At 43.3% G+C, this 12,429-nt stretch overlaps 1 protein-coding gene across 3 annotated transcripts in view; it reads right to left on the bottom strand.

Annotated features, from left to right (window-relative positions):
* The window catches only part of Cald1 (caldesmon 1), a 183,933-nt gene extending 175,326 nt beyond the window's left edge, over window positions 1-8,607 (bottom strand). Inside the window, exon 1 of one of the 3 annotated variants that reach the window (XM_085840746.1) lies at window positions 8,494-8,607. The gene's annotated coding sequence lies outside the window, so the exon portion shown is untranslated. Of the gene's footprint in view, window positions 1-8,299 lie in introns of all 3 variants that reach the window. The other 2 variants (XM_029478314.2, XM_029478317.2) reach the window with 2 other exon arrangements.
* Window positions 8,608-12,429: the final 3,822 nt, after the last annotated feature.

Here is a 12,429-nt window from a genome sequence, read left to right on the forward strand (position 1 = left end):
AAGGAAAGGAAGAAAGACATGAGGACAGACAGACAGACACACACAGAGAGAGAGAGAGAGAGAGAGAGAGAGAGAGAGAGAGAGAGAGAGAACTTTAAACTTTGTTTTTTTTTTTTCTGCCAAGGGAACTAGCTGAAGTAAGTGATCTTTAAAGTCGCTCAAAGACATAAATACTTATAAAGAGAAAAATTCTCAGAGTCGCCCCTCCCCCAAAGCCTAAATTCCACTTAGTAACAGTGGCTGGAATGAGACGTGGAAACACCATGAGAAATTTTATTCTTCCCACATTTCCAGTGCAAACTTTACAAAAGCAAACACTGGAAATCTCATCAGCAAGCTCGACCTTATGGGAGTGATAGTTTTGTGCTTAGCCAAAAAAAAAAAAAAAAAAAAAGGGATAGAGGAAGATGGAGGAGTTTCAGATAAATACTTCAGCTCATTTCCAAAGAGGCTTGGCAAAATGGAGTATTTGGGATCCACAGCTGTAACTTTTAGGGGTGGGGTGGGGGTGGAGATCATCTAAACAAAAATAGGTTTCTGAGGAATAATGAACTCCATCATGTGCCGTAAATTACTGTAAACACCAGTGACCAGAATTATTTCTGAGGCAGGATGTTTCATGAGAGCCTGGAAGGAGCTTTTACAAACTGCAGATGCCTGGACCCCACTCCAACAAGACCTACTGAATTGGAACCCCCAGGGCTGGGTCAAAAGGCTCTGAAATTGAGTCTGGTTGCGAGGCTGCCTAAGAACCACGGATGCAGGCAGGCTGAACCTGTGAATCTCTGAAGTGGAGCGTCTTCTCTTATAGGGAACCGCTTGGAACTTCAAAGCTGTGTGATCCAGAATCATCTCTGCCACTAACAAAGGACATGACCTTGGTCAACTCATGCATGGTTCTTCCACTCAACAAATATTTCCTGGGATTCTACTGTGTGTGAGGCCTCTGAACATCTACCGATAGATAGACTGCTGTTGCCTGCTCTCTGCATCTTGTGACTACCCTTACTCAAAGGCACCTAACAGTACACATATCATTTCAGTTGCTGCGGATGCCTAGACTTTTTCCTTTTATCTAGAAGATGAAAAGTAGATTACTGATATTTATTTATCTTTCTAGGCTAGGGATCAAACTCGAGGCCTTATGCATTCTTGGCAAGTGACACACCACTGCACTACATCCACAAGCCCAGTTCCTTTATGATTTTTTTTTCCCTTAAGATGCCCAAATTTCTTGATGTTCTTTCCTATGCACAATAGTAAATAGTACATGCCACAGGTCCAGGGATTGGGAAAATGAAATAAATAAATAATAAGTAAATGAATAAATACAAGTAGAAGTGACTATAAATTCAATTACTCCTTAATAATTTAGCCCCTCCTCCTCATAACATAGCTCTATAATTAGAAAAATGGTAGCACAACAATGTCCTGGGGAGAGATACCTTCTTACTCAGTTTGCCAAAATCCCTTCCTGTGTATATAGATAGATATGTTTATCTCTTTGCAACAACTTGTGGCCTCTCAGAGGTGGGGTCCAAAGGTTGGGAATCTAAAGATTGTATTGGTGATGTGCCAAGCATTCCTCTTCAGCAACCAAGGCTCTTTCTGGGATCTTTGTCAACGGTAGTATTTTCCACCTGTGTGGACTTGGCCACAGCGTAGGAAATCATCGTAATGATGGGTAGAGCAAGGTGCATTCCCTCAGCTAAGTAATCTCCCAAGTACTGGCGTCTTAAAAATTCCACGAACTTTTACTCTCTTTAGACAGGTGCTTCCTCCCATCCCTGTCTAGAGATGCTCCAAACACTAGAATGCATCCTCATATGCAGCTCCATTTCCTTGTCCATCCCCATCTACAGATAGCCTATCTGGTCCTTGTTTGTTTGACTCTCCTGACCTGGTCACTGATATTCATTCCTGAGTGTATATTTGTCAATGTTTATTTGAAGAGGGATCCAGAATAGAGCAACGTGGTTGGAACTGAGAGACTGTATAGTGCATCTGTTCCCCTTCTTGATCATGAGAAGGTTTGGTGAACGAGAGGCAGAGAGGTAAGTATCACTTAGATCACAAATTCCATTGGCTACGAGTATGTTAGCATAACGTATTTGGTTCACTAAAGACCTGTGATTTACCCTGAGATAAATGAGGTTTCGAGTTGTATGTTTGTGTAGTATTTGCGCAGGTTTGTGGCGGTGGCACGTGCACATGCATGCCCCTGCCAAGGACAAAGGAGCATGTCAAGTGTTCTCTGTCATTGCTTTAGTTCTTTGAGGTAGGTGTCTCACTGAATCTGTAACCCTAGAGATTCCCCCAGCTGCTGCCTTCCACACTGCTTGGATTGCAGGTTCCTGGTTATGCTGGGAATTTAATCTCCTGTTGTACAGCAAGCACTTATACCAACTGAGGCATGTCCCTAGACACCTCATTTTTCTTTATTAAAATTGTTCAGTTGTTAATTTACCAACTTGGAAAGATTGCCCTCCTTCAGGGGAGGAGCCACAGCAAAGCACTGGTTTATACAAAGACACAAAGCTTTTTGCCAACAACACACCTCATGATATTTTTCTCTAGAGTTTTTCAGTTACTAGTGGTGTCAACTTCAAGTTGACCTTTCTTGAGGTTGGCTCACCATGACATACGAAGACGGTCATTAATATGAGCCCACCTTTGGATGTTTTTTGCCTATCCACAAACTCGTTCGTATGAAAAATTCAAGTCTGAGCCATCGAGAGCTGTTGGTCATTCCGGGTGTTTGCCTCTGCACCCAACATTCTCTTCAACTGAAATTAACCCTCCCTAGCTTTTCTTAATTCAAGGATGATCCCCAGATAGGGGCAGGGCAGCCGCCAGACTCATTGAGTAATACATTGAGTACGCCAGAGCCTTCGACCATCTGCTCTGCTAAGGGACCTGAGCCAATCAAATGTCTTTTCCCTGCTTTGACCTAAAGCACGCAAGGAATTTTCCAGGTGGTAGAACAGCTGCCTAGAGTAGCCTGAGTTTACGTGAATTGGAACACAAAGCTAAGAGCCACAGTTCCCTGCTGGCGTCCTTGACCCACCTGGATTTTAACCCCATCTTCTATGGAACTGAGCCCTGTTTGGCTTCTGGATCTCAGACCCCTTTATTATTGCTCCTATATTTTATAGCCCTGCCTTTTTCCTTAAACCACTGACTCTTAGTAACAGAAGGGTCCACTGGTCCCGATTCTGAGTCAATTCTTCTCCCATGTTTTACCACACTGCCTTTTTGAGGGAGATTCTGGTTTGGGAAAGTTTGTTCAGCTCTTTTCTTTCACTATTTCTCCTTCTTTCTCTTACACTCAGTTGGCTGGAAGTCGTGACAATGCTTACTTTGAATTCTTTATCCTTTCTGGCTGAGACTGGCCCTCAGGATTCCACCTTTGACAACTGGCTCTTGTCCCTATTGTCCCTTCACCTTGGTCCTGCCCGTAGGTGCCCTGTCCTTGGCCCATTGGTGGAGCCTAACTAGTTCCCCAGCAAATTGTCTTGGGAGACAAGAGAGAGATGTCCTGTGTGGGCTTAAAGGGAGCCAATTATGTACTCTTGCTTAATATGTTCCTGTCCAAGTAAAATGATTTCCTGGTGGTCAAGTGCTTTCATCCGCATACTTACAGAGCCGTGCCAGAAGCCTCAGGAGACAAGATGTAAACAGTATCAAGCTACGGTCATTGTGGCATATGTGTGAAAAAAAATATCAAAAACATGCAAGAAGATGAGCACTTAGGAAGAACACCCAATTCGCAAAGTCCAACTGTTCTTCACTGCTGCTTAGCGACCCTTTCATTAATCCTCTGTCTTCCCTTGGAACCTACTTGCAAACAGCCATTTCTGAATTTTTCCAACCCCAGTAAACTTCCTATTGAAAACGACTTCTTCCCTGGATATGGGTCTCCTGTTGCCTTGTCTTTGGAATGGGAGCACACTCTTCCTACATATCTATCTGTACGCTCAGGGCCATTTTCCCACACCAGATCTGAAAAACAAGAGGCGCTCCTGAGCTGGGTATAGAGGTCCATATCTGTAACCCCAGCACTCATTTGGGAAGCTGAGGCAGGAGGTTTGTGAGTTTCTAAGCAGACTAGATGAGCTAGCACGAAACGCTATCTGAAGTTATCTCTCTGTCTCTCTCTCTCTGTCTCTGTCTCTCTGTCTCTCTGTCTCTCTCTGTCTCTCTCTGTCTCTCTCTGTCTCTCTCTCTCTCTGTCTCTCTCTCTCTCTCTCTCTCTCTCTCTCTCTCTCTCTCTCTCTCTCTCTCGGTTTGAAGACAACTGGCTGTGCCCTCTTCTGCTTGACACTCGATGCTGTCTGGTTCTCATCCTACAACTGAGCTCCTGGTGACTTCCAACTCAGGGAATTTAAGAAAGCTCCACGTCTGCTTAGGAGATGGGGGAGCTGAACATGTAAGGCATAAGGGTGGCACTGGGCTTTCGTTAAAATTGAGAATACTAAACAATGAGGCCAGCAGAGGGGAGAGGCACAGCTCCTGGAGAAATCTGGTCTCAATAAGGGCAGAAACCCCAACCAGGTGCAGCTGGTTACCTCATCCTGCCTACAAGGCCCAGGCATGACAGGCTGGGATTAATTCCATCCTTTTGGCTAGAGGCAAAGAAGCCACCTCATTTGCTAAGGCCTTTCTGTTGTCAGCACTTTGTCACTGGTCTGTCCACCTGGCTCCTTACATTCCCTGGTTCCTGGATACTGCTCTGCTCCACAGATAGCCTACCCTGTTCTGCCTTCTGTTATCTGTCTCCTCCCTGGTCTCTGATCTACAAAGCCAAATTTCAGATCGCCTAGGGGGTAGACCAGTTTCTTAAGGTTCTAGGATCAAGGTCCTAGAAAGTACTGTGTAAGATGTCTTAAATAGGAGGAAGGAGGAGAAATCTTCAGGGAAGACAAGAAATGATGGTGACTGCCACCCAGAGTTAGCATATCAGTCATAAGATTCAAACTGAAAGCAGTTTAGGCTCTATGGGCCTATTGGGAGAAGAGACAAAACCTAAACCTGTCATCTGGTTTAGACATCGTCACCACTGTGAGATGGAAGAGAGGCGTGCCGATGGCCATGCTAGGAGAGGCCAAAGAGTTCATAGCATCCTTAAAGGTCAGGGTTATTTAAGCAAAGGAACCAAAACTAGAATCAAGCTCTCACTTTGGAGCTCATGAGTTTAAGCCTCAACTAAGAGTATCTCTTTAAACTGAGCGGCTCCCCCAGCCTCAAAGCATCTAGATGGGCTTGACAGATGAAGGGCTTTCTTTTTTCTTTTTCTTTGTCTTTTTCTTTTCCTTTCCCTTTTTCTTTTTCTTTTCCTTTCCCTTTTTCTTTTTCTTTTCCTTTCCCTTTTTCTTTTTCTTCTTTTTCTTTTTTTTCTTTTTTTTGGTTTGTTTGTTTTTTGTTTTGTTTTTCTTTTTTTTTTTTTTTTGGTTTTTCGAGACAGGGTTCCTCTGTATAGCCCTGGCTGTCCTGGAACTCACTTTGTAGACCAGGCTGGCCTCAAACTCAGAAATCTGCCTGCCTCTGCCTCCCAAGTGCTGGGATTACAGGCATGCGCCACCACCGCCCAGCAGGACTTTCTGTTAAGAAGCTAATGTTGCTCTTTTGGGGCTCTGAGAGATTTACCCAGAAAACGCCTCCTTAAAGTTTGAAGATCCTTTTGGCAGCATCTCCCTAACCTCCTTCCCAGGCCTACCATGTCATTTACATTCCGCTTTGTCAGCATTTCGAGCCTCCCCCCTCCCCCTGCCCCCAACCATGGCCTCACCCCACCACATTTCCAAGCCATGTGACAGACACCAGGCAGATGGGGAGCTGGCAAAACCCTTCTCATGTTCATCTCTAAGTCACTTCTCATCTCACTGAAGAGTGACTAACCAGTAATCAACTACCATGAATGACAAGTGGACAGGACTGTGTGAGTTTTCAAGAAAAGGCTTACACCCAAGCTAGACTCTGGAACCACTCTATGGCACCCCTCTAAACCAACCTATTCTGCCTGCAGAGAACAGACAAGGCTTGGGACTAGAGAGGAGCCAAGGAGAGTGGGAATAGTCCCAATTGTCAGGAAATCCATTCAGGTGTCTCCTTTAAGCCCTTGACTATGAAATCACAACCTGTCTATTCATCTTCTCTCTCTCTCTCTCTCTCTCTCTCTCTCTCTCTCCCTCTCTCTCTCTCTCTCCCCCCCCCCTCTCTCTCTCAGGTGTAAAAATAAATCACATGCCTAATGCAATCTTCAATCTGGATGCTTTAAACTGCACATTCTGTTGCCTTTCAAAAATGCTAACAACCCCACACTTAGCCTGTAAACTGGTTAAGTGCATACATTCTTCACGTGTTCTAAGATCTATTCTTTTCTGCAATTCTTTTTTCACCCAGAGCTTCTCCTATGTTTTTCATTAGATGGTTTTAATGGAATCAAAGTTCCCAGGCTGTGGCTTCACAGAGCTCAATTTACCTCCCTATTAGGGGAAAGCTCTCCCAGATTGTTCTTCACCGGGAGAAAGTAGCATCAAGAACTGCCTGACATTCACCATGAACTGAAGCCCCTCACTCTGTGTTAGGAGAACACACTCGGTATTATTCCAGAAAATGTTATTTTGTAGTGATTGGGGGTGGGGAGCACGTGAGGGGGATGGGAGAAACTGGTCATAGAGAAAATGAACTTTCAGCCACTCCAGGATGTTGGCTTCAAAATGGAATTTATCCTCAAATCCAAGATTATAGATTTTTCTTCCAAACTGCATTCCCTTCATGGTTTAGAGAATACTTGAGAAAGAAATTGCTCTTCTTGTTTTCATTGACATTAACCCCACCACCACCACCACCACCACTCCCGTACAAAGTTTGGAACTTGATGTCTTCAGAGGAGGGACAATAGTCGAGCAGAGCAAGCGATTGCCTGCAGCCTTCCCCTCACACTTACACACTTCCTCAGAGATGTTCCAGGGAAAGAAACTCACAGGGCAGTCTGTTCTCATGTGTCACTTCTCAAGAAATTATCCCCGTCCTTCTAAACACAAGGATTCCTTAGCAAGTCCCAACCGCAAGGCATCACAGTCTACGGCAAACATAAATGGAAGCAGCCATCTGGGAACGCTAGACCTTACTATGAGTATTATTATTTAACTGATCAGACTTACTCTTCTTCTGCGGGCACCTTGTCTCCAGTAAGTCCTAGTTCTCACGTCTGGTTTTGCCTAACACTAAGGGACTCTGCTGCTTCCATTTACAGCCCCATGCGCAGAGCCTCGTTGCCAGCAGGGATCTGGGAATACCGAGCACTTTGCTCTCTGTTTCTGACCATGGATTGCCACAGCACTGAAACTCCCCCGCCCTTTACAATCGGCTCTTTCTAAAAGGAATTACCGACTACTACCAACTTGCACTACTGTCTGAGATGCCCAAATACGTCTGTCTGGAAATAAGAGCTCCTTTCCTTCCTTTCTGGAACGTTCCTCCAGCTCCTATCTTTTCAGACCCTGGGGGCGGGGGGGGGGGCATACTTTCCAACAGAAATGAAGATTTCTCAAGAAATATTTTGGTAGGCAGTTACCCATGATTTCTACACACACGCCCACTCACGCACACATTCTCTTGCTGCTCGGGTTTATAGAAAACAAACACGGCAGGCATCTTCTGTTTCAGCAAATAACAGATGAGCCGCACTCGCTGAGTTGGTGCTAGTGGTGGAAGTCTGACCTTATTTCTTTACATCTCTGAAATCCCACTTCTAAAATCCTGGTAGCAGAGTAAGAGGAACCCATTACTTAACTTAAAATTAGCTTAAAACAAAAACCCAAACCCACAACAAAACAAAACAAACATTCTTTGTCTTAACAACGTAAAAAGCCGTTGATGTTATTTTTTTAATTAAAACCTGAATCCTCTTTAAATGTCTGCTGACCAAAGATGGGAAAGAAACTGCTAAAGGGGCAGAATCCTCTCACTGCTGCTAGCCTGAGGATTCCGGGCACAGACCACATCCCCCTTGGAACAAAAGCGCATCCTGGGCAAAGGCGCTGGTGCTCCCTGATCCTGTCACCAGGAGATGACACCGTTTGTGCCATCTCTATAAACAAAACTTGAAGTTTCATCACGTTGACCTTCTGGGAACAGGTCAGGAAGTCCAGGCTGGCTTTGAGAATTTACGTGGTCTGTTGCCTGCCTTGAAAGATTTTGCATATCCAGCAGCCTTAGCCAGGAATGTTGCCTGAAACCTGTAGAGCAGCCCCAGCTTCCCCGAAGGCAGAGAAAGAAAGACTTTGTCTCTTACCTCTAGGGCAGCAGCTTCTTCCCAAGAAGGGATGTCCTGCTGTCTGAAAGCGGGGATTCCTTTAAGCAACCCAGCAAGAGAGCAAGCAGGCAGGCAGGCAGGCAGGCAGCCTAATGCACACTGCTCTATTCAATAAAACTGCAGACCGCCCTTCCTTGGCCCCTCCCAGAAGTCCATGCTAAGTGAACACATACCCCCTATGTTTACAGTCAGCAGGCGGTGGTATGCATTGTCCTGTAGTTTTTCTAATAGACAGCCAATGACGACACCCTGGCCAAGGTGATGCTGTCTGCCCGTGCAGATGCCTGTCATTCCCTAGGCATGCTCAGGATATCACTCATCAGAAAAACCAAGTCCTAAAAAGCTTGAAACCGTGAGCAGGCTGCCAAAACCAGCCGGCTCCATGCCCTTTTTTGGTTATCCTAAGCAGGGCCTCCTGGAAGCAGATCCATTGTCAGGAACAATCATAAGAAACGTTAATCTTGGAGAAAGAGGCTGTCTTGTAGAACACAAATAGAGCTCTAAAAAGAAAGTACAGTCCACAAGACAATAAGTGGACAGTTAGACACGCTTACAGGAGTGAAGCTGGGGGTGGGAGGAGACATTTTAGTCGAAGAAGCCTTAATAGTGTATTTCTTTGCAAAGCAGTTTCATTACAAAAATAAATTTACATTATTACACGAGTTAAAAACCTGAAGTGGATAAGAAGCAGGGTGGCTGGCTGCACAGGCTAAGTTCTAGCCTAGAATATGTCTATGTGTGTTATGGGAACAACTGACAAAAAATATAACTAAAATGTATCAGTCCTTTTAGTACATAATGTTGGCCAGAAACAAAAAAAAAAAAAAAAAAAAAAGTGAGGCCAGAAGCTAGCAGATAGAGTCCTAAGCTTAAGAGAGAGCTTTATTGGCGTTTCCTACCAACACCCATCTTCCTTTCTTCTGTCTTGGCAACGAGGAGATTGTACTAGAAATGGGTAAAAACAAATGTGCAGAGAAGGACATAGAGAGACCCAGGACCTGCTTTGGGGCAGGTATAGATAGACACATATGCTCTCACAGGTGACACAGATGTCCTAGAACATTCTAGAAAGCCAGTGATAGGGGAGCCCTGAAAGATGCTGAGTTACAATGCAGGTCACTGGCCCACACATGCATCCAATTGTGGTCTTGTAGTCTTTGGAACTCATTCAGTCGGTACTTAGCTTTAAAAAAAAATTGGAATACTTACTGTTTGTTAGACCTGGGACTTAGCACGAAATCCATGTTTCATTACTGATACTGTCTCATCACTGACCAAGAAGTTTTAAATATTTCCCCTGGCTAATTACATGTCCAGAAGCTTAATCAACACATGCAGTCTGACTGAAAAAGCCTTTCTCTATTAAAGATGATCTGACAAAGAAGCTGTCTCTATTCAGGAAACAGCCCCCACCCTTTGTGCTTCCTCGAGAATGCTTGGGAAGCAGTCAGTCCACATGGGTGAGTTTCTTCTCCAGCCCCCAGTTATTAACCAGTCACCCAGAAGTGTCTACATGGACCTCCTACACTTCTTAAAGAGGTAACTTACGTCCTCTGTGTTTCTTGCTTTCTTCTACTAAACAGCTCTAAAAAAAAAAGTTACAGCAAAGACTACAGGGTCCAGGGAGAGTTGGACTTAAAGCATCCTGAACCAGAACTGAGAGTATACTTTCCCAGACACACAAGATAAATAACTTGTTGGTGGGAACCACACAGTTAATGTTGCATTTCAAGTTCACTGTAGCTCAACCAGGTGAGCACAGCCATGTTCAAAATTGTTCTTTTGGGAAACCCCTTTCTGATCCCAGATAAATGATTTGAAAATAAACTTTTTGGATCATAGCCAGTTTGGCAGCTGGGGAAACCCTGTATCTGGCTGGACAGGTTGAAAGACAGAGTCACACTTCTTAGTCTGGCAAAAGACTGAACTTGAAGACAATAGCAGACAGACATGAGTTTCTGCAAACATCTCAATCATATCGATACGACCTCTGCCCAGGGATTTTTCTGGGTGCATGAACTCAAGGCTGGATTAGGGAGGGCTGTGTGAAAGGGCTATTATCCACAGCTGGAGCAGAAGGCAGCCTGAGCAACATACTCTCCACTTACACCAGGGATGCCTCTTGGGTGACCGGCAGCAGGGCGACATTTTGTAGTCCATGAGGATTATATTTTGTTGTTGCCTTTATGGTTTTCTTTTTAAGGACCAGCTTTCCAGAGGAAAGAGAAGTGGTGCTACGACAGGGGGAAGTACTATCAACAGGAAACATGGAAGGGATGAGCGAGCTGTGTGGTTTATAGAAGATAAATAGCCGAATGTTTTGGGTTATCCCTTTTGGGGGAAAGAAGTAGGCTTCTCTAGGTAAATTCTAGACATTTCATATATGCAGTATAGCACGTGGAGAGCCATGAAGCTCACCTTACATATCTGTAATAGAACTGCTGTAGAAGGAAGAACTATAGATGCAGCACATGCTATATAAATACATCATAATAGAGAAAACAATCTTTCTTTGTCATTAAAAGAAAACAGAAATGTTAAAAAGAAAAGTGATGAGGAAACATGTTTATATATTGCCTAATTCTTCCATGGGAATTTCACTTCCATTGTATTTAAATTTTCCAATTTATACATTTGTGTGTATATATAGATGTATGCACACTCTCTCTCTCTCTCTCTCTCTCTCTCTCTCTCTCTCTCTCTCTCTCTCTCTCTCTCTCTCTCTCTCTCTCTCTCTCTTTCTCTCTCTCTCACACACACACACACACACAGAGTTTATATAGGACATTCCTGTGGAATATATTTCCCAATAGTTTCATCCCAGATACAGAACAGCTTGTCTGTCACAGGACTTAGTCAACCATAATGGATGTAAAGAGACTTTTAGAAACATTTTCATGACTCCTTACACATTTTTTTCTTCTTTGGTTCCTAGAGCTTGCTATCAAATTGATCAGCATCTGTAACTATATTTTGTTTGTGGCTTGACTTTGAAAAGTAAAAGCAGGCTGTGTTTTTTGTTTGTTTGTTTGTTTTTTCCATTCAAAACAGGAATCTACTCCCTTTAGTTCATAAAAAATAGACAAGCTTTTAATTTATAAGAAATATACTTTATTGAAGAGACAAGAAGGTTTTTTTTTTGTTTTTTTTTTTTTGTAAGGCTGAATACTCCTTCCCACATTCTTTTGGTCAAATGAAATCTTACCAGACTCCCAAGCTTATAAAATGAGAGTCTTGTCATAGAAATTAGATCACAAAGTGTACACACAAAGTACACGCAGAGATATATCCTCAAAAGGACAGAGAGTGGGAGTTTAGAGTGGCTAACTGCACTTACAAAATTAAGGTTGAAAAATTACCAAATTTCACCCAATAGTATAAAAGACAGTGAATGCAGAAGGGGTCCAAAATCTGAAGTGTTTAAAAAGGAAAATCATTAATATTTATTTGTAGAAAATATAAATAAATTAATAATTATTCATAGAAAATTCCTAAGAAAACTGAGAATAAAATCTTTATGAACACCCTGAGAGACATCTATCAGTAATATATACAGCATATCATGTTTCATGAGGGCATGTTAAAAGTGACTCCATTACAACTACTAAAAAGACAAGAATCACCACTGTCCCTTTTATGAAAGAGAAGAGTGAGCCATTAGGGTAGTGTAAACAAAACAAAACAAAACAAAAAACCAAAATCAGGTCTCATTTGCTGCAATAAGGTTATTTGTGTAGAAAATGGAAGAGAATCAGTCTAGTCCATATTCTGTTGCCTTGATAAAACATGGACAAAAGCAGGGAGGAGAGGGCATAGTTAGTTTAGAGTTTATAGGACATCACACAGGGAATCCAGGGCTGGAGAGAACAGGAACCTGAAGATAGGAATTGAAGCCAAGACCACAATGGAATGCTGCTTACCTGCTTGCTAAACTACCCTGGTTATACAGTCCAGGCCCACCTCCTACCTAGGGATGGCACCCCTATAGTGGGCTAGGTCCTCCTCCATCAATCAGTCATGTCCACAGACATGCCTTTGAGTCAATCTGATAGAAGCAATTCTTCTATTGAGATTCCCTCTTCCCAGGTATGTCAAATTGACAACCAAGA

This window comes from Mus caroli, unplaced genomic scaffold, assembly GCF_978045245.1.
Source record: "Mus caroli unplaced genomic scaffold, Mus_caroli_1 scaffold_7, whole genome shotgun sequence".
NCBI lineage: Eukaryota > Metazoa > Chordata > Mammalia > Rodentia > Muridae > Mus > Mus caroli.